The following is a 26392-nucleotide window of genomic DNA, read 5'->3' as shown; positions in this document are numbered from 1 at the left end:
AAGGGGTGTGTTGTTTTCCAGATTGAAATTGTTTCATTGCTTCCATTCTCATGGTTGTTACAAAGTGTCTTCTTTGGTGTCAGTGAGACAAGCGAAAGGCTAAAGGCGCTAAGAGAGACTTTGGGGGCTAATAGAAATCACTAAGGACTACTACAAAGTTGGGCACAATGCAGCTGAAGGATGAACACTCATGAATTTTGTATTGAAAAATTAACATTTCATTAACATCTTAAATTATAAAGATAGCTATAGATATTGGTGTGTGTGTGTGTGCTCATTGAGTTCTCCAAGTGAGTAATGTGGTGCAAACTATGTCCTGTTTCTTTACCATTGAATATGATTTTTATTTTAAAGTATAAGCTAACTGAAATGTTAATTCCAACAAACCCCACTAATGATCTGCACACATGAACCCCCATGAAACACCCATATGTAACAAAGGCTTGGTAATAAAGAAGGGTGTTGTGAGCGTTGCTGCTCAGCCCGGTGGTAGAGCAGTGCTCCACAGACTTACCCTCTAGTTTTGTATCACATGGATAGAAATGAAATACCCTGGGAATGGTGGCAGTACCAAAATATGTAGCATTTAACAATTCATATTCACTGGATATTATGGTGGAACTGTTCTGTTCTAGCTTATTCTTTGAAACAAGTTATATTTAAGGAAGTTCTGTGAAAGTACATACAGCTCCTGAATGCCTGGTAGAGCTGGAAGAGGCTGAATAATGGAAGAGACTCAGGCATTGGAAGAACAAACAAAAGCTATAGAGAACTGGTTGTGTAGTGGGCTGCCGTTCAAGGGTCATTGATAAACAGGTGCCTGAGAAATGACAGAGAAGGTCCCCCAGAGGGATTGTCATCAGTAACAATGACATGTCCATTGGCCAGGACTACATAAGATATTTTCTGAGAGCTTTTGTGTATAATATAAATATGTTAACTATTCAGTGACATGAAGTTACAGTGCTAAAATAGTATTTTTATGAACTCAGTGTCTTTTGACCAAAACATGTTCTTTTATGATTTGAAATTTTAACAGTTTAAAACAATGTTTTACAGATATTAATTTATTTATACATACGACTGAAACATTAAGTTAAATGGACCCTACTAAATATCTACACACATAAACTCCAGGAAATATTCCTTATATTTTAAGGAATTAATGATAGAAGTATTCTGAGCATAATTGCTCAGCTGTGTGTTGTGTGTTCTGGATGTAAAGATACATATTATGGTTTTGATTTCTTTGAGACAGAGTCTTACTATGTAGCCAGGCTTTTTACCTTTCTTTCATTCTGTATGTCCGACTCTCTCCTTGTCTTGTTGGCATCTCCTCTGTGCCTTGATTATGTCCTCCTTCCTCTCTCTACTTGGAAGTTTCACCTATATCTCCCGCCTAGCTACTGACCATTCAATTCTTTATTAAAACAATCACAGCAATATATCTTCACACAGTGTACAAATATCACACATTTCCCCCTTTTTGTCTAAATTAAAAGGAAAGGTTTTAACTCTAACATAGTAAAACTAATATACAATAAGAACAACTGTCAGGTAAGAATTACATCCACAATGTCCAGTCCATTTGTATTTGGCATATTCAGAGAAAATACTCTATTATCTATCTTATTTTGATAAATTTAAAGTTTTATACCTAAACCATTTTCTATCATAACTTGTATTACCATCCTAAAACTATCATTTTAGACCTCAAAACATTTTCTTAGATAAATGATTTAAGCTTTTATGTCTCTCAACCTTATACACTTTATACCTCTTTTATGAGTTTCTTTACTGACGTTTGTAACATGAAAAATTGTAACTATAACTATTTCATCTTCAATCCCATCAATAGACCCACGAAGGATATAATATTACCTGAATAAACAGGAAGTGTAAACAAGCAACTTCCAAAAAAATTATAGAAATGACAGAAACAACTGGCTGCCTAGACAGTTACCCAAGGTTCCTCTGTAGTGTTGGGGCATCTTTCTTCACCCTACAGGCCTAGAATGTCTGACAGGCTTTTCTGTCAAGCAAGAATTTTGAAGGACTGCCCTATCTTGTCTTGGCAAATTTCAGCAGTCACTTTCTTTTGTGTTCTGCTTGTCCAGTATGGACAGCATACTGTCAGCAGTTGAGGTAAGGGCAGTTTCTTGCCCAAATGGCTACCTTTGTCACATTGAATGCAAACTCCAGATGGAGGGTTTTTTTGATGCCCTTCATCTTCTTTGAAGTAAATTGGTGCTGCCGGGAGCAGATGTATCTCACTGTCATGAAAAGCCTTATGTTATTAAAATATTTTAAATGCCATATTCTGTAGATTTCTGAAGTGTTAGAAATCCATTTATCTATCTAAAATATATTTCTGTTTAACTTTGAAAACATATCTAACATGACTACAAGTTTGATTATTATAGATGACTAAATACTAACCTGTATTTCTTAATTATCCTAAATAGCTTACAAGGACTAGAACTTTACATTTTTAAATGAGCTGCATAGATACAATACCTTATACAAGAATAGAAACATGTGTAGTACAACAAAAATAACCTTAAATTTATGTCACTATACATAAATATCTTAAGAGTAGAAACATATATAGAGTATGTTCTAACAATAAAACCTTAAATTTGTATCAATATACAAAAATTCATATCAATGTAAAATATTTGAAGTTGTTCAAAAGTAGACTAAGCAATCCACCCTTTTATCCCATCATTTCTATACTATATCCCCCCTTTCTCCCTTCAAAAAGAGATCCCTGAATCTAATCTAGTATCTTTTGTTCAGCTTTTTTCCTGACCATGACCAGTAACAACTTGTAACCAACCTCCCCTAAACAATGACAATCATCCATAACCCACCAAATGATCAAAAACCATCTACCTCTTGGGAATGTGGGTGTCATATTCTCTAGACTGCTTCCTTTTCTCTGGGGGAGATGGGCTCTTTAGGGGACCCTGAGAAAATTTGGATAATGCTCAAGTCTTGGGAGAGTAGCAGTATTATTTTTTTGCTTATTTTCCATCTCTGTGTGATGGCAAAGTATAGAGCTTCTCTGAAGTCTTAGCTGAATAATCTCCAAGGCTGGACCATTTCAGCTAGCAGCTTTGAAGTTGTTCTGGATGTAGACTTTTGAGAAAACTTTAACAGAGGCATTGAGAGGCTGGATCACCTGGGCTACTTGTCTTTATTGGTATCTGGTCTCCCCCACCCCCCCCAAAAAAACACATACACTTTTAAAGGTAACATATATATCTGCATTAATACAAGTGTGCATGAGTCAGTTAAAGATGATTTTTTTGTTTTATGTTTGAGCAGGTAAAAGGTATTTGTCAACTTTATAAGTCTGTTTGGACTATATAACCAAACCTCTACCCATGCCATATGAAAGGGTGGCATGTAATAATAAGTCATGAGGATTCTGTAGCCAACAAGATTAATCATGTCTCATCCAGTCTCAGAGCTGTTCCCATAGGAGAAGGATCAGCATATATATCACCTGTCCTGTAGCCTTTTTTGGTTTCTTTTTTCATGTCTGTAGTCAAGATTTCAGGAGGTCTCCCCTGATCAAATCTGATCTTAATTAATTTTGAAGAAAACCATAAGTTTTTGTTTCCTGTGGAAACAAAGGTGTAACCTCTCTGCCAACATATATTTGAGTCTCCACATTGGACAGCATATTGGACAACTTTCTTTCCCACTACCAGCCCCAAATAATGACACAGGGGCTTCTTATTAATTACAAAAGCTTGACCTTTAGCTTAGGCTTGTCTCAATTAGCTCTTATAACTTAAATTAACCCATTTATATTAATCAACATTCTGTTACGTGGCATTACTTCTCTTTCATCTTGTACCTTCTGTTTCCTCTCTGGCTGGCAACTCCACCCTTCTTCTTCCCAGAGTCCTCTCTGTCTTCCGAAGTCCCACCCATACCTGCTGCTATTGGCTGTTCAGCTCTCTATTAAACCAGTCACAGCAATGTATCTTCACACAGTGTACAAATATCCCACAACAGAGTTCCACATTTGCACGGTGGATCCACCTTCATCTCGCCTCCCTTCATTTCCCATGTGTGCCATATATCCCATTTTATTTGCCACATGAGAGAAATACACTTATTCATTTAAATCAAGGGTCAAATCAAATACTCAACATGAAGGAAGAGGTTTCAATAGCAAGGCATTATCTTGATTTTTTTCCTTTTGGCCTATGGTGATGTATTAACATCTTTTCACCCTGAAGGAATTGGCTTTTAAAAAAAAATAGCCAGGTGGTGGTAGCACACGCCTTTAATCCCAGCACTCGGGAGGCAGAGCCAGGCGGATCTCTGTGAGATCGAGGCCAGCCTGGCCTACCAAGTGAGTTCCAGGAAAAGGTGCAAAGCTACACAGAGAAACCCTGTCTCAAAAAACCAAAAAAAAAAAAATAAATAAAAAAATAAAAAAAAAATAGTGCTGGGATTGAATGTAGGGCCTTGTGTAAGCAGAGTGAGTTCTCCAACACTGGTGAGCTGCACCCTGAGCCCTCTCTGACAAGGTTTGGAGACTATTACTGTTGTTACTATTATTGGCTTTCTGAGACTCACTGTGTAGTTTGGGTGGCCCTCCTGCCTTGGCCTCCCAAGCACTGGGACGATGAGCTTACGTCACCCTGCCAGGCTTCACAGCTTCTTCCAGTGAACAATGAATAAGGAATGTGTATGAGGAACAATGAATAAGGAATGTAACGAACACACAGAGAGGTAGGATAAACAAGGCCCATTTTTCTAGGGCCAAAATCGAGGAGCAGAAGATGTTGTGTGTAGCTCAGCAGCAGAGTATATGCTGAGACTACTCAAGGCCCTGGGTTCAACCTCTAATGCCCCAAGGAGAAACAAAGAAGATGGGGGGCAGGATTGCCACAGAGCTGAGACGATCATTTGAGTCTAAAGTGATGAGCCGGTTAGTCTGGTGGGCATTTCAAAGCAAGCCAGCATCTAAGCCGTGCTGTGGATATTTTTAGCTGCTTTTAGCCAGGTTTGAGGCGCAAAATAGGGTTGAAACACTTGTAGATTTTCAGAAATGCCAGGGTCCATTGGGGGCTAAGGGAGGCAGGGTTGAGATTAGCACGACTAAATAGAAGGGAAACACTTGGCGTTTGGACAGTAAGAAAGACGACGGGCATCTCAGGGGCTAGCCAGACCCTGTGTGTCGAAGGCTTGCCCTTGGGAAGAGAAGACCTACAAGGTGACCTGTTTGTACAGGGCTGCCTAGACATTTGTTTCCACACGACTCATGCTCAGCTTCTGCTCTCAGAGGCCGCTGCAGCTGTGTTCAAGAGGGTCTGGAAAGCTACTCGCGGCAGTATACACACATTTGATTCCAGCATCCAGGAGGCAAAGGCAAATGGATCTCCATGAGTTCCAGGGTCAGCCTGGTCTACATAGTGAGTTCCAGGCCAGTCAGAGCTTCATGGTAAGACTGTGTCTCAAAAACAGAACAAAACACCACTACAACCACCACCACCAAGAACCCCAAAGGGTCTGGTGTAAAGTGAATTGCTAAATGGTCTTATTAATAAAAAACCCAGAGCCAGATATTGGGGGGAAAGCTGAAAGGTCAGAGGGACAGAACAAGTTCTTACCGCTAGGAAATCCTCAGCCCAAGAGAGAGCTACTTCCTGTATACTCACACCTATATACTTCTCTCTACCCAGCTACATCACTTCCTCTTTCTGCCCAGCTCTATCACTTCCTGTCTGTCCAGACCTCCAGACCTCTATAGGTAACTAGTGCTGGGATTCAAGGTGTGTGACACCACAACTTGCTCTGTTCCCAGTGTGGCCTTGAACTTACAGAGATCCGGATAAATCTCTGCCTCCCAAATGCTAGGATTAAAGGCATGTGCTACCACTGCCTGACCTCTATGTTTAATATAGTGGCTGGCTTTGTCCTCAGATCCGCAGGCAAGCTTTATTTGTTAGAGCACAAATAAAATATGACCACAGTCTGGATAGTGTTGAGTCTGACGATAGACTTGGGCATTACCCATATGATGCTAGTGTTGCAGGTATACAGAATGCACGCCTTGCAAAGTCATAGGGGTCTCCAACCAGATTCCAAAGGAAAGCCGTGAAAACCAAGTAATGTGTGATGGGGTCAGAAACTCTGCAGGTAGCCCCCAAGACAGCAGTGAAGCTATGAGGGTGAAGCCTAACTAGGAATTGAGGCCCCGGGATGTTAGAGATGCCAGGTCCATGGACTGTCTGTCAAGTCAAGCTGCGGGCAAGGAGGGGAGCCAGCTAAAAGAAGAGGCCACGTGGGCTGTAAACAAGGCCGTAAGAGCGCATGCCCAAACATGTTGCAGACCCAACCACAATACCACAAGCTCCACAATTTTCTGCCATGCTGGATTTGGTTCTGCTTTGGTCCAGTGCTTCCTGGCTGGTCTCCTGTTCCCCCCTGTGGTGCTTTGAACGAGAAGGGTCCCTACAGGCTCAGGTATTCGAACACTCGGTCCCCAATTGGTGGTACCATTTGGGGAGGTTGAGAGGGTGTGGCCTTGCTGGTAAAACTATGTCACTGAGGGTGGGCTTTGAGAGGAAATAGCCTCACCCTACTTCCAGTTTTCTCTCTGTTTTATGTTTGCATTTGAAGAGATGATCTCTCAGATGTGACCACCATTCATTCAGTAGATGCCCTGGCTGCCATGCCTTCAACCATGACGGACTCTTTATCCCTCTGGAACTGGAAGACCAAATAAATGTTTTCTCGCATATGTGGCTTTTGGTTATGGTGTTTTATCACACTATCAGAAGGTCATTGATTATACCTTCCCTGCCAGGATGGACCAAAACCTTGAGATGGAACCAAGATAAATCTTTCCTCTCCAGTTGTGCATGTTAGGCATTCTGTCCCTGTGACAAGGTTTTGACTCACACATCTGTCTGTTATTAATGAATTAGAATATATTGAAAGCAAATTAAAATAATTCTGAGATTGTTATTATTTACCATTTTAGTTAGAGCATCCTAGAGGTACCACTATGCTGCAGACCACATCTGACTTTTTTTGGTGGGGGGGTTTCAGACAGGGTTTCTCTGTGTTGTTTTGGTGCCTGTCCTGGATCTCGCTGTGTAGACCAGGCTGGCCTCGAACTCACAGAGATTCGCCTGACTCTGCCTCCCAAGTGCTGGAATTAAAGTCATGCACCACCACCGCCCGGCCACATCCAACTTGTAGAGGGATAACTATGAACAGTAGAAGCTAGAAGGGGCCAGCCTGGCCTTTGGCCATCACCCCAACACCAAGTGCACAGTAATATTATGGAAACCTGATTAGAAAAGCTCCACCCCTTAGCATTGCACTCATCTTGGCAAACCCAATCCTGCCAGCATCAATCAACTCTTCGACTCTTCACTGCTCTCTGCTCTCTGGTCACTTATTAAAAGACTCCAAAGAACAGAGGCCAAAGCTCGGCCCAGCATGACCACTCACAACTCTGCTGAGGAGTCCAGGGACTTTGATGCAGTTTACTATATCAAGGATGTAGGGTCCCGGGAGGAAGTGTTGCTGTATTCTATTCTCCCTTCAAGGAGAACTTAATAAAACACGATGCAGAGAGCTATTTTTTTTCCTGTCATTCCCAAACTTGGGAGACTGAGGTAGGAAGATCATGAGTTCCAGTCCAGTGTGGGCTTAAGAGTGAGCTTCTACAGCAACAAAAACAGCATAATTCAGACTTGTAATGACATGCCTGTAATCTCAGCCATTTGGGGAGCTGAGGCATGAGGATGGAGTTACACAGAAAGGTCTCCACTCAGGAAAACATCCACAGAAAGCCCTCACAAAAGCAACTCTCCCCGATAGTGCATGGCTCTGAAAAATGCCTCTCGGGGTAAGGAGGCTCTTCTGCTGGCTTGTTCCCAGGGACAGTCGCCAGCTGCAAGGACCAGGGAATGAGGTGTGGGATGAAGGATGCTAGTTTATTTCAATTCCTTGCTTTGCCATTGCAAAAAAAAAGGTCCTAGAATGACAGGAGCGAGCCACGTCACTCCTTTCTTTTGCCTCCATCCAGTTGACGATCAGCCTGGTGCTCTTGAAGGGTGTGTGAGGGGGGAAGGCGGCAGGAGGGGCACAGGCCACAGAGGTGATGCTCTCCAATGCCTCAGGGATGCTGCATTCACCCTTCTGCCTTTTTTTTTTTTTCCCTTCCCAAAAAGCGGAAGATAGTCCTGGGGACTATTGAGAATGCAAGACAGACCAACTGAGAAGGGTGGGATGAACGGCCAAGGGGAGTGTGTTTGTAGGTGTGCAGGGCATCTGTCAGCTGTCTGTAAATGTCTCTGTGCACGACAGAGCATGGGGTGTATGCCTTTTTAAGTATCTGGTAAGATATTGTCCTCAACTCGCCAAAAGGATGCTCTGAACAACGGGCTCATATTAGAACTGAGAACAAGTACCTATTGTTTAGGCCTAAACAGCTTTAAGTGTTTCTTCTAGAGATAATTAATTTAATTAAAATGGTCCCTGAAGCCAAATGAGCTTTGTATTGAGCACTGCACACATTCCTTCCAAATTCCAGCGCAGGGGTGTTCGGAATTAGCAGGCTAGCAGCCGCAACCCACAGCTCCTTCTGTGGGAATGGGGACCCAGGGACAGCAAGCTGAGGGAGTGGAAGGAAAGATCATCTTCTCCCTCTAGGTTTTGTTCCAAAAATGATGTGGCCATCTTTTTGTTTCATGGTCATTTAAAAGGAACTCTGGTTTTGCCTGCATCCATTTCAGAAGCCCACAGAATAGCCTCAGTGGCCTGTGCTCCCTCAAGGGGTGAATGAGTGGGTAAATGAACGAAAAGCCACCCCTTTGCAAACAGGCAGGGTTGGGGGTCTATTATTCTGTGGAGTAAGTAAATTGAGCAGCATTTGATCTTAGATCCAAACAACCATGCTGCCGTGTCTCCCAAGGGGACATGGTAAGACATCGTGGCATTGAATGGTGGCTTAGTTATGGTGGATCTAATTCAACACGCTTATTCCAAACCTCACAGCAGCACCTCAGGGAAGCCTTGCACAAGTTGTGGGATGGCTGTTGGGCTAGCAGCCTGTGGAGTCAGGAAGACGGCTTGCGGGGCTCTCTGTGGCTTGTGACTCGATTCCTGGCATGGTTTTCACACTCCTCTCTCCCTCAGTTTTTTCCTGTGTAAAATAAGGATAATATAAAAGGCAATGCATAGTTTCGTTTTCTTGTTTTGTAACATATCACAGTCTTTCAGCTTGAATTGAGTGCTCAGTGTGTTGCAAGCACTGGTCGGGGCGTTTAGGGCGAACAGGATAAAGGTCCTGTGTGGTGACAGTTCAAGAGAGAGCAAGAGGCCAAATAAGGTGGAAACCGACAAACGAAAACAACAACAATAAAAAAAAAAAAGCAAAACATAAATGATCCGGGCGGTGGTGGCGGCGGCGGCGCACGCCTTTAATCCTAGCATTCCTGAGGCAGAGGCAGGTGGATCTCTGTGAGTGCAAGGCCAGCCTGGGCTAGAGAGTGAGTTCCAGGACAGCCAAGGGCTACAGAGAAACCCTGTCTGGAAACACCCTGCCCCATAAATAAATACATAAATAAATATAAATAAATAAATGAAAGTAAGCATTTGCTGTGTTAGAGGTTCTATGTGCTAAACACAGTGGAGCAGGGCTGGGGATGTAGTTCAAGGTGGAACACTTGTCTAGCATGTGCAGAGCCCTGGGTTTGATCCCCAGAACTGCACAATTAATTACTTACAAGCCATAAAAAAAATAGTGCTGCAGGATTCGAGTTGCAGTGTGGAAGGGTGTGAGGGACTGGAAGCAGCCGCAGTAGGGTAAGGTAGACCTAAAGCCGACGCCGGATGAAGATTCAAAACTCAAGAAGGGACTGACCACCCTGTGGGTGTCGAGAGTGGCCAAGGCAAAGGGAGCAGCAGGGACAGAGGCCCTCCGCAGAGCTTGGGGTGAGATGGAAAAGACTTCGGGAAGAGGAGATCTGAAGGGCACCAAGTGGCTGTTTGCTGATGGTCCAGGTGTATGAAGGGTCTGGTTGAGTGGTCATGGACAGTGCAGGAAGAGGGGGGAAAGCTGTGGGGGAGACTGGCTTGAGTAAATGAGGGGGTGCATACAGCACTCCAACACAGACTGGCTGGGAGGATGAAGGGAGTGGTGAGCGGGTAAATGTAGCTGTGGGAGTCTGTGGAAGTCCTTGGCTCAGAAACAGAGGTCTAAGCAGCAAAGAGCTAAGAGTCAAGGGGAGAGGAGGGTGTTGGGAGTCTAGGCAGGGAGAAGGCAGTGTGAACGTCTACTGTGGCGTAATCGGAGAGGGAATGCACAAAAACACACAAGTTGAACATCCCTGATCTGAAAATCCAAAGTCCAGAATATTCTGAAACTCAAAACCTTTTCACCCACACGAGAAGTTCAGACTTTAGATTTTCATATTAGGGATCCTCAGCCAGTAAGAACTGCAAGTATTAAAAAAGCACAAATAAAAACCTGAACCATCTATGGTCCAAGTATTTGGGGCAAGATGGGTTGCTAAGCAGCATCGTAAAGGCTCGTGATCAGAAACTCAGGGACCAGTTAGTAAGTTGAATTTTTTGCTAGACGTTTTCATGCACCCGCAAACAGGCAGGCTTGGCTTTTCCCTAGCCTCTAACTTCCCTAAGTACGTAGGACAGTTGGGAGGGTCTGAAGCGAGAACCGAAGGAAGCCAGGTACAAGAAGATGTGACTTCCTGTGGGAAGGGGGCAGGAACAAGGGAAGGGAACCTACAGTGGAGGAGGATGGGAGAAACTGGGGAGATGAGGAAATGGAGGTGGGCCCGAGTGGAATGTGTGGGCATGGTGGGATGGTGGCTAGTTGTAGGGGGGCTCTTGTGTGGCGCAAATGTTTGACAGTTAGTGGTGGTTGCTAGGGATTCAATGGTTTATATAACCCCCTGAAACCAGGTGCCGGTGTAACCCAGAAGTGTAATCCAGATTGTGGGAGGGCTCTAGGGTCCGTGTATATAAATGACCCAGTAAGGTCCCCCTGTGCTTTCTATAATCAAGCACATTAACTCTTCCTTGAAACATATCAATGTCCGGATGAAGTGGAATGCAGTACCTTATTAGAGGTAGCCTGGTATTTGGTAACTTCTGGCTTTAAATTTCAAAATTGAGGGCTCAGTGGGTCAAGGTGCCTGCCTCTAAACTGAGTTCAATCCCCAAGACCCAGATGATGGAAGGAAGAACTGGGTCCCAGTTATCTTCTGACCTCCACGTCATCGTACACATGTGACCCCCTCTCCCCCCCCCCCCCCCCCCGAAATAAATAATGAATGTTAAAAAACAAAAACAAAGGTGAGCATCATTGGTGTTCGGAAACACTTCAAAGCTGGTTACCATGTCGCATGCCTGTAATCCCAGCTACTTGGGGAACTGAAGAGGATTGACAGTTCAAGACTTGTCTTGATTACTCAGCAGATTGGAGGCCAGCCTGGACAATTCAGCAAGAACTTACCTCGAAATACAAATTTTAAAGGTGCAGTCAGAGAACATCTAGCCTAGCCTCACAGCTTAGGTTCAGTCCTCAGTATTTCAGTTAGTAGGTAAGGAGAGAGGGCCCCTGAGTCACCCTAAGATGTAGCCTCATGAACTTGGGGCATCCCTTCACCACTCTAGATATTAGAGGACTCTGAAATTCTCTAAGCACCTCTCTGCTCCATGTTTCATGATCCCTCTGTGCCCTTGGCTGGGTTTTCAAAAATTCAAAAATTGTGTTACCGATCAGTTTGAGTAACCAGACAATTGAGTAAAAAGGCTGTATCTAAATTCTGTTTCAATTAACGGGCCTATTTTGATGGTTGTGGGGGCTCACTAAAAAATGACCTTGAATTTCTGATCCTCCTACTGGGACTAAAGGCAAGGTCCAGCATGTCAGCTCTATGTGGTACTGGGGATCAACCCCAGGGTTTCAAGCACTCTACCCAATGAGCTACATCCCCAGCCCCCAAGATTTCCTCTTTTTTTTAAATTCAAAGATTCATTTAATAAAACTTATCAGTGGTGCTAAAGGGTCCAAGACTCTCTTCCTCTTGTGCAGGCTTCCCGGGGGATCAGCCTGAGGGAACTGAAGTGACTTTTGCTGTGAACAAGAGGGCCATGTAAGGTGTCCTGTCACCCTTCTGTGTCTTCTCTGGCTGTGAGCCCGTGATGTCTGACTCCGCCGCCAACGCACAAGGAGCATGCTCCCCTTCCCCCGTGCATTAGAAATTGAGAAACGGAAGGAAATCACTTCTTTTCTTTGAAATGTCACTTCAGATGGTGCTCGGCAACCTTCCAGGGAGATCTCCATTGCGATGGAGGAGGGTTAAGCTGTCACTGATCTTTCATCGCGCGGAACCCATTAGGTCCGCAACTTGGAAGGGTAAACTCCCCACATCACAGAACCCAAGTAAGAGATTAGCGCGATGAGACGGAGGGCTACCGCCCGTCCATTTAATCGAGACCAAAAACCGAAAAATGGTTGCTGATGCTTATCATAATTACAATGACATTAAGGCGCCTTTTGGGGTTGTTTTTGTTTCTTTGTAAATGGGATTTAAGATCCGGACCCTATGAAGACGAGGACTGGAGCTGCGTGCCTACCAGGTGCAAGAGGTCCGTTTGTGTGGCGTGAGCACGCTAATCCCTCTCCTCCTCTTTTCTGTTTGGCAGCAAATCACTTCCTGGTGTGCTCGGTAATAACAGGCAGCTGTCCTGTCAGCCCTGCTGGAAAATGAGATAATAAGGCAGGCAAACGATGTCCTTTATGTCGGAATCCACCACTTCCTGCAGTTTGCTTCTGAGATGCTTTGAGGGAACAAGGATCCGGGCAATTTTCACACCATTTCTTCTTCCAAAAAAAAAAAAAAAAAAAGTTTGTCCAAATTCTTGGTGAATGTCATTTCCCTTTGGGACACTGGGTGGGAAAGAGGCAGCCCTGCTTCACTGCACCGGGACAGAAGGCGTCCAAAAAGCCTCTGAATGGAGGGGGGCCATGAAAGGAAATCCCCACTCAAAGGCAGCGGAGGAGATCAGAACTGTCACTAGGGCCCGGAGGGATGCGTTTGGCGCTGAGGAAGAGGACTGCTCGGGACCTTTCTGTGGGCAGGCCTTTCTGGAAGCTGCAGGAAGAGCAACAGCATCTTGCCATGCTGGGAAATAGGCTGTCTGGTGGCCTCCTAGCTGCTCCATTGCCACTGGCTAAAAGGGGTCATCTTACCAAAAGAGCCCTGGCCGGTGGGCAGGATGCGTTCTTCCAGGTTCCTGGAAACCTAAAGTAGGCCTTTCTCTGATTCCTTGAAAATAAAAAGGAAGTCAAGGTTCACGCTAGAGCTTGGCATTGAAGTCGGGGGCTTGTCTTGATGGCCAGGGCTGGAGATAGTGCCTTTCCCTAAGACAGCATGCACTGCTGGGCACTTTCCCCGACCTGTGCCAGTTCAAGCCTAAGATGATCACATTTTCCTATTGTAAATCCTTGATCATGGTCTGAGGCCATGTAGCTCAGTGATTAGGTGCTTGCCTAGCATGAATGAGAGCTTGGGTTCTGTCCCCAGCACTGCAAAACAAATAGATGATTCAATCCTGCTTAAAAATGTAGAGCAACTTAATACGCTTAGAGAACATGTAGATTAGAATACGGATTTTTGAAGCTGGAAAGATGGTTCCGCCATTAAGAGGACTTACTGTTCTTGCAGAGGACCCAGGGTTCGCTTCCCAGCACCCACATGGTGGCTTACAATCATTCCAGTTCCGGGGGGAACCAGCTCCCTCCTCTGACCTCTCAGGGTCCCATGCGGTGCACATACATACATACAGGAAAAACCTTCATGCATATAATTCAAATAAATAAATCTTAGAAAAAGAAGAAAAATACAAACTCTCAAGGGTCTGTTCAGCCGCCTGTCGTTCATTCTTTGATGAACCACTCACAGGCAGAGGTTAGAGAGAAAGTGAGTCAAGAAATGTGGCCAACTGGTGTCATAGGTCATGACAAGAGCCAGAGAAGCACACGTACCCCAGGCTCCAGGTCTCCGTGTCGTGTGGGTAGGTGGGCTGATGGAATCGGGAAGTCGGTAAAGAACCCCCGAGAAAAAGGTTTCCTACGTTTCACGGATTGGTTGCACTGTACTGACTGTTTCCCCGGGAGGAGGGCTCCTGCTTCTGCGTGAGGTTGCCATTCTGGGCCAGCCTTATTGGAATTAGCCTTCGCGCCGCTTCAGCACAAGGATGGCACCGAGGGCTGGGAACGCCATGCCTGCTGCAGGCACGGGAGGGGTGACCTGAAGCAGGCCTTTGTCCTGCCTGGCCCGAGGCAGGGGAATCAAGCTGGACCTGGACTTAAGGGGACCCGTGTCCTCCAGGGAGGGAAAAGTGAAGAGGCGGAACGTCCCTTGCCTGCCCTTCCTTTCCCCTACCTTGGAACTATTGGCCAGAGTGAGGTGTAAGTAAGCAGGATGGAGAGGCTCTTGTCGGCACTCAGGACCCACCTTTGCTGACGTGATAGTGTCCTTCCATCAAGTCAGCTGACCCCCCCCCCCACTTCCCCCCCCCACCACTCCCCCATCCCCCCACCCCCAGCCTCTCCCCGCTCAGCACCGGGCTTTCTTCTCTCCATTCCTAGTCTTAGAACAAATTACTTTTTTTTCTTTCTCTTTTGTTTTCTTTCTTTCTTTTTTTTTTTTTTTGAGCCAGGGTTTCCTTATGTAGTCCTGGCTGTCCTGGAGCTTACTCTGTAGACCAGGCTGGCCTTGAACTCAGGAATCTGTCTGCCTCTGCCTCCCTAATGCTGGAATCAAAAATGTGTGCCAACACCATGCCAGACTACAAATAAATCACTTTCTAACAGAGATCCGCTACCTGCTTAAGTCCTAGTTCAACTGACTTACACATGTTAACTCACTGACCCTTGTGAACACTCCAATAAGTTTATCTGTTATTATTCTCACCTTCCAGATAAGCAAATTGTGGCTTGGACACTTTGAGTAGCTTGTCCAAAGTAATGGGCCAGAAAATGGAAGAATTATGGGGTTCAAAAATCTGGTTTCAAAGTCTCTGTCTCCCTTCTAGTAATAGATGATCTATTCCACAATTTCTAGAAACACATCTGCCAATACAAAAGACAGGAACCATCTGTAACTATTGACGTTGGCATCGGAATTAGTTAAAATTAAGACAGACGTGGTACGCTCCTGTCACTACATGACTCTGGCTGGCCTGGAACTTAATCAGCCTGGCCTCAAAGTCACAGATCTGCCTGCTTCTGCCTCTTGAATGCTGGGATTAAAGGTATGCCCCCCCCCCCCCCCCCCGCCGTGTGTGTGTGTGTGTGTGTGTGTGTGTGTGTGTGTGTGTGTGTGTAAATGTGTGCATGTGTGCCATGGTGTGAAGTTGGAGGCTAGAAGACAATTTCATGCAATAAGTTCTTTTCTATCTCCATTATATGGGTGCCAGGGATTAAACTCAGGACACCAGGTTTACTCAGCAAGCTTCTTTACCTTCTTAGCCTCTGGCTGGCCTCTGTTTCTTGATTTGTTTTGAGACATCATTCTGCTATGTAGTCTAAACTGGCCTTAAACTCACCTCAATCCTCCTGTCTATGTCTCCCAAGTATTGAAATTTCAGGCTAGTCACCACCCTGACTAGCCAATCAAATTTAACTTTTGAAACTCAGGTAATATGGACAGACTAAGAAAAGTTTTATCAGAAAAGAGATTTCTAATGCAGGGGATGGAAAATAAGCAAGCTATACAGCAGTACATGGAGAGCTGTGCTGTCTTTGTTAAAGCAGAAGTGTGCATACACATGTACACATAGTGTGAACACATATGTACACATGGTGTGCACACAGGAGCCCCGAAGACAGCCACACATCGCCAGCATGGTTGTGCTTGCTGGACGGTATATGGGGAGGAGAGATGTGTACCAAGGGGTAAAATTTCCTCTCAAAGTATTGTTTAAAATATTTTTAAAACACTCTTGATTCATTTTATATGAAAATTCCAGCAAATAAAATTCATCAAATGAAAAGAAAACAAATGATTTGTAGAATGTTCCCATTTGGTGTTTGGATCTGGGGCTTTCTGTATTCATAATCATAAGCAGCACTTGATTTGTGTTTAAAATTTTATTTATTTTATGTGCACCGTGTGTGTGTGTGTGTGTGTGTGTGTGTGTGTGTGTGTGTGTGTGCGCGTGCGCGCACCTGGATGGCTGTGGGCCACCATGTGGCTGCTGGGGACCATGCCCTGGGTCTCGGCAAGAACAACAAGTGCTCTCAACTACTGAGCCATCTCTCCCCACCACATAAAAGTACTCGCTCACCCTGAAAGCATTTGCATCTTGCAAGAATGCAAATCTTGCTAATTTAGAGTCAAAAGGCAGAAGCTGTGAAGAGAGAGTGTCAGGTGGCAGAAGCCTGAGCAGGATGCAGCAGAGAGGAGGGCCTCTCAGTGCTGGGGATGCCACCCCAGACTGTGCCCATTCCGTACCATCTGGCCGCACCTGTGGACCCCTGTGTGATCCAAGAGGCTCGAACCCTGCACGGCTGGGCTGTACTGGGAATATTGGCAAGTGTGCAGCAAGGCTGGTGATCGTGGAGAGAAGGCCCTGGAACGCGCTGAGTGGTTTCTCCTCAGGCCTTCATTGCTCTTTGCCGTCTCTGCCTGTCCATCACTGACCTGGAGCATGCTGCAGGGAGGGTCTGGCTGGGAGATGACAGGAAGCTCCCCACTTGTTTAGCTGAGCACCCAGCCTCATCCATATACCTTCTTGCAAAGTCCCAACCCCCTACTCTTACACACACACACACACACACACACACACACACACACACACACACACACGCGCGCGCACACTTGCATATATGCCGAAAATGTTTGCGAAACAATTAGTAACTTGAAAAGAAGAAAACCCGGACTGTGTTAATTCTACATGTACCTCCACTAGTCGGTTTTGGAGTCCAGCACAAGGCTGTGCCTGGATCCTCTGCCTGCTCTGAGCACTAGTTGGGGATACAAGCCAGGAAGGACCTCTATGCTCTCCCAGGCTCTCAGGGCTGGAGGCAGAGTCCTCCCCCTCTCCTCCCCCCTCCCCCGCCCTGGCAGACTGCCCAGGCCAGCTGAGGCCAATGGACAGTGTTAGTCACTTCTGTGTCCTTTAATATGGGACATAGCTGTGGTTTATGACATCTGCTGAAGGATTGAAAGGTCTGGGGACCAAACTCTCTCAGTCTCAGGGGAGAGAAAAGACTTGCTAAGAAAACATTTCTAACGGCTCATCTCAAACGCTCATTTGTGAGGCCCCACTCTTGACCCCTGTGTGAGAAAGGGTGTCTGCAAGTAGGAAACCGGAAGGCGTGTGACACGGGTCTGGTCCCCAGTTGTGAATTCCTCCCGGGAATGGCCACCAACACTCTAACTGGATGTGAAGGATGCTTGGGAGGCCCTGAGGGAGGCAGGCAGCAAGCTCCCCCTCCACCCCACAGGAAGGCCTAGCTGACTGGCCTTGAAACTCTTTTCTCTAAGAGAGGAGTGTCTGGGATGTGGCCTTCAGAACATGTGGCATTTAAGAGCCTGGGGAACAAAACAGTTATTTATCCCGTAAATTTAAGCACAAAGGAAAGAAATTTACCTCAACTGAACTGAAAAGAAAAATCCAGCTTAAAGGGACTGACATTGTGGCTTGGAATGGCTTCCTAGAAGTCATTACAGCCTATAGCCCATAGCCATGAGGAAAGATTTCAGGTGACTGAAGCCTCGGTATATCCGCTAACATTTGACTGCAAATCCTCACAGCAAGAGAAGTTTGAGAAGAGGTCTACACATCACCCAGGCTTTGTGTCCCGGCTGCGTCCACTCAGTCAGCAGGAGCCTTTGCCTGGCACCCACCTCCATCGCCTGCTGCTGTTGAATCGAAACTTGTCACTGTGGTGTTAGGTCCCAAGTCCAGTCTGATGGTTTCACAACAGAGACAGAAAAAGTCCACACTAAATGCCAAAGAAAAGTTTCGCTCTGCTAGGACCTGGTGAACTCCCTGCAATCTACTGGAGTGGGGCTGACGACCCCTCCGTGAACCTCTGTCCACTCACCTCTGCCCTGGCTTCCTGCGTAGGCGGCCGCGTAGGAAATCCACAGTGAGATGTGCCGTAAGAACAGCGAGGTAGTATTGCTGCACAGCTGCCTTTTATCTGTTTCTGCAACAGAACATCCGGTCCTAAGTGGACCATCACATTCAGAACTTGTCAAGCAGAACTGGGACTGTGCCTATAAAAATGAAATAAAGATCCTGAAAATGTTTCCAGAGATTTTTATTTTTCTTTGCAACAGTCAATAGGCCCCTGCAACATTTCCTAGGGATAGTGTTAGAACGAGTCAGTATCTGGATACAGGCCCTGGACAGTCAATTCCCATTATTCAGGTAGTCACATGCTGTAGAGGCACAAGAAGAACTCAACATTCACTCCCGGGGAACCCTGGGAATACTTCCCACCCACCTCTGGTCACAGTTCTCATCCACCAATCAGAACATAATCTTACTTTAGATGGGTTTCTATTTAAACACACATTTAATATATATTGTGACTCACTGATTTGTGGGACTAGAGTGCTGCCCGTGGTGCATTTTATCTTATTAATTAGTAATCATTAATTTTTAATTTTTGTTGATTTTTATTATTAATTATTGTTACTATTTTGAGACAAGGTCACACCATGTATCCCGGCCTGGCTCTTGTGATCTGCCTCTGCCTCTGGATTGCGGGTATCAAAGGTGGATGTGGCCCTGTGCCTGGCTGGGAGCCAGTTAAGCAGGAAGAACACAGAAATGTAAAGATCTGACGCTGTCTAGACAGCAGAAAGGATGCTTGTTCAGAGGATGGGAGAGGAAACTGAGGTGCAAGAGTGTCCCTTACTCAGCCTCTGTTAAAAGAGTGCCCATTGGTTGAATAAAAAAAAACCAAAAAAACCAAAAAACACCTACTCTGTGTAGGTCTTTGCACAACCATGAAGTCCTTGCTAGGCGTTGGGTTCAGAGTTACATTTTACTCAGTATTTCTGGTGGTTCATCTTTATTGACAACTGAGTAGACTTGGAATCACCATGGAAATGTAACTCTGGGTGTATCTATAAAGATATTTCCAGAAAGGCAACTGAGGAGGAAAGACCCACCCTGAATTGGGTGACACTGTTCCATGGACTGGGGTCCTGGACTGAATAAAAAGGAGGACGACCCCTGAACACCAGTGTTCATCTCTCTCTGCTCCCTGCCTGGGAATGCAACATGACCAGCTGCCTCACGCTCCTGACAGCATGCCTTCCCTGCCATGATGGACTCTACCCTCAAAGTGTGGGCCACGATACACCCTTCCTTCCTTGCATTGTGTCTGTCAGGTGTTTTGACACAGCAGCAAGAGCAACAGAACAAAACAAAAAAACTAGTACGAGTGAGTTTGAAAATACGGAATTTGGAAACACTGAGGACCAATTGGCCACCCCTCAGGTAAGATCCCACTACCCTGTGACTATTCCACAGCGTTTCCTTGAGGACCCAAACTCATCATTGTTCTGCCTATAAAAGACTAAAGTGTCTGGGAAGGGAGACAAAGTATGATGGCAGTCTTCATACCTCGTGGTGGGTTTTGTCAGCTTCTGTGCTAGAAGGGGCCAGTTAGAGATCGGGAGTGGTGAGGGTAGCATATTGAGCTGACCGGGTATTTTGGAAAGCAGCCAGCCTGGGAAGAGCAAGTCATGGAGGCATCCGTGTCCGAGTTCTCCATCCCTGTTCACCATCTGACTAAGTCAGAGCTGCTCCTGTGGAGACCGCCCTTCTGCTCACTTCTGGAGACACTTCCTGCGTATCCTGGGGGCGGGGAAACATCTGTTCAGAGACTAGGTTTATTCTGTGTGATGACCCCTGGGGTTTTAACTCACTGAGGTCAGTTTGAGGCAACAACTATTTCTGAGTTTCCTCTCACACAGGGCAAGGCCCCCAGCCCTGGGTGCTGGAGTTTAAGGTGAGCCTGAGCAGCCAGGGCAAGCGGGTGAGGAGCTCGGCCCTAAACAACTGGACCCTCCTTCCCGGTCTCTTCACTGAGGAGGCTTTCAGGCGTCCACCTTCCCACCAGAGCTTTAGGAATGGTAGGTTCCTTAGCCTCAGGCTAGTCATTCTGACTTCTACCCCGGGCTTGTGGCTGACCTCTGCTCTCAGAATTCTCCATGGGCCCACCCTAATTTTCCAGTCTTCTGACCTCAAGGTTGGCTTGATCTGTGGCAGCTGCAGGCTTTGTAACCTTTCGATTTGCCAGCTCAGCAACTTCCTAATGGTGTTGAATAGGGCTGCTGTTACCTATCCCTAACGTGAGGACCCACCCCAATGCCATCCCTAGCCTCATTGTTTACATGAGGCTCCACGGGGTTATGTCTTCTCTGTGGAGCGCCTGGATTCCCTGCCCACCACAGAACTCCCTGCCGAATGGACTACCCCAAGGGAGAGACCTGGTCCTGCTAGCTTTAGGTCTGGAACCGGCTCTGAATGGCTGGATGGTGATTTTCATAATGGGAGTTTACATTTTTTTTTCTGGATCGATGGTAGTCATAGAGTGTTAGAGCTGGAAGAGACAATGTATTTCTTCCTGATAAAGGGAAAGAATAAAGGGATTGGGATGATGAGTCAGTAGGTGAAGGTGCTTACTGCCAAGCCCAATGACCTGAGTTCGAATCCCAGGACCCACATGGCCGAAGGAGAAAACTGACTCTTGCAAGTTGTCTTCTAACATCCACACATGTGCAATTTGAAAAAAAAAAAAAAAGATAAGATTATTCCTAAAAATCGATTTGTGTTGTTAAGACTTGTAGTGGGTAACTGTTCCAGCTTTGACCTGGAAGTACTACTTCCATTGAGGCTTCTGGTAACTGTCACGGCTACGAGGCAGGGCCGAGACAGAACCCTGAAGATCCGAGATCTGGATGTGCCGGCTCTCTTGGTTCCTGGACCCTGGACTCTGGAGGTAGACCCAGCAGAGTTTTCCAGAACACCGCCAGACTGTACTACGTCTTTCCTGGACCATGTAACCTGTCCCTTCACTTGTAAGTTACCCTACAAAATAAACCTCCCTTTTAACTACGTGGAGTGGCCCTAATATTTCCACCAATAAAGACTAAATCAATCTGCTTTTTTTTGGAGACAGGATCTCACTTTGCAGCTCTGGCTGACCTCAAACTCACAGGGATCCACCTGCCTCTGCCTCTGAGTGCCAGGATTGAAGGTGTGCACCACTACACCCAGCCCTATCTTAATGAAAACATTATTTACTTAGTTTTACAAAGTCAGACACATCTAATAACTGGACAGGACTAAAGACAGTTAAAAACCTGCCAGGTGGTGGTGGTGGTGGCGGTGGTGGCAGCGGCGGCGGAGGCGGGGGCGGCGGCGCATGCCTTTAATCCCAGCACTGGAGAGGCAGTCACGTGGATCTCTGTGAGTTCGAGGCCAGCCTGGGCTACAGAGCGAGATCCAGGACAGGCACCAAAACTACACAGAGAAAAGCTGTCTCAGAAAAACAAACAAACAAACAAATAAATAAATAAAAAGGCCCAGGCTGAAGTCAGGCCTGGTGGCTCATGCCTGTAATTCCAGTGCTCTAGGTCATCTGGTTTGTGTGGCAAGTGCCTTGGCAATGTCAGGGTTGTTTGTCTGTTTCATGTTTTCTTTGTTATTCTGTGTGTAGGAGTGTTTTACCTGCATGTATGTCTGCATACCATGTGCATGCACTCATCAAAAGGTGGCTTGGATCCCTTGGAACGGGAGTTGCAAATAGCTGTGAGTTACCATGTGGGTGTTGGCAATTGAACCTGGGTCCTCTGGAAAAGCAGCCATCATTCTTAATGGCCAAGCCATCTCTCCAGCCCTTCCTGCTTTGTTTTCTTGAGACAGGGTTTCTTGCACTGAGAAGGACCTTGAATCCTTGATCCGCCTGCCTCTGCCTCCCAACTTCTTGGATTACAGGCATACATACTCTACCATGCACATATCATGGCTAAAGTCTTAAAAACAATGGTTACTCCCTATCAAATATTCATGATGTACTAAAAACAGCACTTTACTTATAATACAACCTAATCATCATTACTTATAACAATGCCATGAAGTCAATATAATCTGTTTTCCCGTTCTTCTCTCTCTCTCTCCTTCCTTTCTTCCTTTCTTCCTTTCTTTCTTTCTTTCTTTCTTTCTTTCTTTCTTTCTTTCTTTCTTTCTTTCTTTCTTTCTTTCTTTCTTTCTTTCTTTCTTTCTTTCTTTCTTTCTGAGAGAGGGTTTCTCTGTGTAGCTTTGGAGCCTGTCCTGGAACTCGCTCTGTAGACCAGGCTGGCCTTGAACTCACAGAGATCCACCTGCCTCCGCCACCCGAGTGCTGAGATTAAAGGTGTGTGCTACCACCGCCCAACCCTGTTTTCCCATTCTATAGATGAGAAAACTGAGGCCTGATAGGAAAGATCTCTGTGAGTTAGAGGCTAGCCTCGGCTACAGAGCGAGTTCCAGGACAGCCAGGGCTGTTACACAGAGGAACCCAGTCTCATAAAACTGAGAGAGACAGAGAAAACAGAAAGGAATCAATTGAAAAATTTTCATTTTAGACATAGAAAGAATCTAGTGATATGACCAAATGCAGAATATGTATTTTAAATTTTTCTGTCTTTTTAGCACATCAATAATAATGACTCACAAGTTATAATGTAGAGCTGGGTATAGCAGTGCTTATCTGTGATCCTAACACTGGGGAAGTGGCAGAAAGATCAGGAGTTCAAGGCCATCCTCTGCTACATATTGACATTGAGGCTAGCCTATGCTACATGAGACTTGTTTCAAAAGCTAAACAAAAAAAGTAATGATAACAACAAAAGAAATCATAATACAATACAAAAGTGAAATCCTCTTTTCAACATCAACACAAACTATAAATTATCTAGAGATAACAGTAAAATTTGTGCTGGATCTACAAGAAAGAAGTAACAATATTTTACAAAGGGATGCACTATAATGAAAGCCTGCATAAATGAAAAACATACTTTGTCCCTGGAGGGAAAACCAAATAATATAAAGATGTCAGTTCTCCCCAAAGTAATACATTCCTTTAATGCATCTCCAATAAAAATCTGAGGAAGGACTCTACAGGGATTTGGACAAGATGATTCTAAATTCATCTGTGAGAGTAGTAAGTGACTCGAAAAGACTGAAAACCCAGACATTATTTATAGACAATAACAGATGAAGCAGTCTTAAAATGTATCCTGGAACTCTCCATGTTAAATTCATGTCGGTGGCGAGCCCTGGGTGGGCGGAGTGGAGTGGGCTGGGGACCCATAAGAGACTTGACATCCATCTGTTCTATTACGTCTCAATCTGAGGCAGAGGCAACCATGTTACAATGTCTGTCTTGGTTAATAGTAACAAATGTTCTTCTGTATGTTTTCTGGCTTCATTTTATATTTTATTTTATTTTATTCCAAAAAGAAAACAGAAGGAGATGAAGAGACTGTTGCTATAGTTTTCCTGGTCCTGCCTGGCCCAAGGTCAGGACAAATCTCTCACCCGCCAGTCCCGCAGCCGCTCGGACCCAACCAAGTAAACACACAGAGACTTATATTATTTACAAACTGTATGGCCGTGGCAGGCTTCTTGCTAGCTGTTCTTATATCTTAAATTAACCCATTTCTATTAGTCTATAAGTTGCCATGTGGCTTGTGGCTTACCGGTACCTTACATCTCGCTTGTCATGGCGGCGGCTGGCAGCGTCTCTCTGACTCAGCCTTCCTGTTCCCAGAATTCTCTTCTCTGCTTGTCCCACCTATACTTCCTGCCTGGCTACTGGCCAATCAGTATTTTATTTATACAGAGCGATATCCACAGCAAGAGACTGTAGTGAGGGATATTTTGAATTATCAGTAATCGCTAGAGCAGTTGAGTTGGGTATCACATACCTGTAATTCCAGGCAAGTGGGTTGTGAGTTTGAGACCAGCCTGAGCTGGCTTCTCAGCAAGACCATGTCTCAGAGAGAAAGCTCGTTGGTAAAGAGCACTGGCTGTTCTTGCAGAGGACCCAGATTCAATTTCCGAGCATCCACATGGCAGCTCACAACCCTCTATAACTGCAGTCTCAGGGAATCTGGCACATCTGGTCTCTGAGAGCACCAGGCATGCACACGGTGCACAGACAGACATGCAGGCAAAACACCCATACACATCAAAAAGGAATGCATTTTCAAAAACTGAAACAAAGATAAACCAGTGGGGGCTGGTGAGAGGATTCAGCAGTCAACACTTGTTGCTCTTGCAGAGGACTGGAATTCACTTCCCAGCACCTGTATTAGACAGCTCATAATCACCTGTAGCACCAAATAGGGGATCCAGCGCCCCCTCCTGGCCTCCAAGGGCACCTGTACACATAGGTGCACACACACATAAATAAAAGCAAAACAAATCTCTAACAACAAACGAATAGCAAAAACCAACCCCAAGTCTCTCTTTAATTTCCATTTCATTTCATTCTTCAGCTTATGGAAAGGAGAGGGGCTACTCCAATTTTACCTAATTTCCTCAGACTCACTGTGTATCAAAGATGACCTTGAACTTCCAATCCTCCTGCTGCCTCCTCCTCCTGAGTGTTGGGATTACCAGTGTGTACCACCACCCATTTATTTGGCATAAATATTCGTGTGGCGCTGGAGATTGCCTCAGGTCCTCCTGCATGCTGGCTAGGCAGTCTCCCAATGACACTCTATCCCCAGTCCCTAATTTTATTGATAATTTCAAAAGATAAATTCAAAGTCAGAATTTTTCAAATTGAACTTTAAAACACATCAAGTGTTACTGAATATATTCCACTTAGGACTGTTCTAGAAAATCCATCCCATCTAATTCAGAGTGACATGTACTCAGATGGCTGCTGTACTAGCTATAAAAGCAAAAAACCAAAAACCAAACAAACAAAAAACCCAAAACAAAAACAAAAAAACAAAACAAAAAACTAAAAATTAAATCATGGGACATTGCTGAATGTTTATTAAGTAGTATCTGGTCCTTAATGGCAAGTTCATTTTCATTTAATAACACGTTATTGTGAAGTATAATGAAAAGTGGAGTAGCATGCAGAACAAGCTGGCGTCTGCTTAGGTTGACGGTGTGCCAATTTTGGGGTGCTGCTTACAGCGCTATCCATCTTCATGAGCCAGTCTTTGGGAGACTTTAGTGAACAGCGGGGAGGAACAGAGGATGACAGCTTCATTAGGCATGAGTAGGTAATCCTGGCCGATTTCTCTAGAGAATTATTAACACATTCCTAAGCTCCTCTTAGACGATGGCATCCCAAGAACAAGAGGAGGAGATCTGTGTTAAGATCTTGGACATCATCCAAGTCTGCAGAGCGTTTCTTTAGCTCTTCATAACACTTCTGGGGAACCAGGCCTTCTGTGTCCTGTACAAAGACCTCAAGACTCATGCCCACCACTTTATCCAAAGCAGAGAAAAAAGTCGGCAGGACGTCTACCAGATAGAGAGTTTAAGTTATGTCATTCGATAAGTAGATGAGTTAGTACCAAACTAGTCCAGCTAGGAAATGGGAGTTTTTGGAGGGTGTCTTTGGGAACCCAGGATAATAATAAATGCACAATAAATTTATCAAAATTTGACAGGTTCCGGAAAATTCCTGTTCAGGTAGACTGAGTTAGCTAGAGGGTCTGTGTGTCCCTGTGAAGATCTCTAGGACATTGCTGCTGTCCCCTGGTGAGTCCTGGTAGGGTTTGAGGAGGGCCAGCAGGGAAATGCTTTATTCTGCAGGTCAGTGGAGTTTTATACATGTGCTTAAAGAGTGGTAAGCCAGGCGGTGGTGGTGCACGCCTTTAATCCCAGAACTCGGGAGGCAGAGCCAGGCGGATCTCTGTGAGTTCGAGGCCAGCCTGGGCTACAGAGTGAGTTCCAGGAAAGGCTCCAAAAGTACACAGAGAAACCCTGTCTCGAAAAAAGAGTGGTAATTGTGTCTTTGAAATTTCAGTTGCTTCCTAGGGTAGCAAAATTAAGAATTGGGAGTGAGAGGCTGGGGAGATGGCTCAATGGTTAAGGGAGGACCCAAATTTGGTTCCCAGTATCCATGTCAGGCAGCTCACATCCTCCTGTAACTCCAGTTCGAGAGGGTCTCTGGCCTCTTTGAGAATCCCCACAGGCATGTATACCTCCCCCACACATACACATAATCAATTCTGTTTTAGTTTAATTAAAAAATACAAATAATTTAATTCTGTTAAAAAAATAAACAGAGCCGGGCGGTGGTGGCGCACGCCTTTAATCCCAGCACTCGGGA

General features: G+C 45.3%; 1 long non-coding RNA gene across 6 annotated transcripts; it reads right to left on the bottom strand.

The window, feature by feature from the left end:
• Window positions 1–8: 8 nt before the first annotated feature.
• On the bottom strand, window positions 9–23850 carry LOC128108536 (uncharacterized). 6 transcript variants are annotated; one of them, XR_008217505.1, is made up of 6 exons: window positions 20535–20818; window positions 19666–19899; window positions 18131–18305; window positions 13265–13340; window positions 12649–12895; window positions 9–9187 (listed from the first exon to the last, which is right to left on the bottom strand). It is a non-coding gene; the product is annotated as an uncharacterized LOC128108536 (long non-coding RNA). The 6 variants fall into 6 exon arrangements; XR_008217503.1 differs by lacking the exon at window positions 9–9187 and having other exon boundaries at window positions 12472–12895; window positions 20535–20816; XR_008217504.1 differs by lacking the exon at window positions 9–9187 and having other exon boundaries at window positions 12472–12892; window positions 20535–20816.
• Window positions 23851–26392: the final 2542 nt, after the last annotated feature.

The sequence above is a fragment of the Peromyscus californicus genome, unplaced genomic scaffold (assembly GCF_007827085.1).
Source record: "Peromyscus californicus insignis strain IS unplaced genomic scaffold, ASM782708v3 Scaffold_13__1_contigs__length_99412109, whole genome shotgun sequence".
Classification (NCBI taxonomy): domain Eukaryota; kingdom Metazoa; phylum Chordata; class Mammalia; order Rodentia; family Cricetidae; genus Peromyscus; species Peromyscus californicus.
Note: the sequence above shows the minus strand (reverse complement) of the source record. Positions and strands in the feature narration are given on the sequence as shown.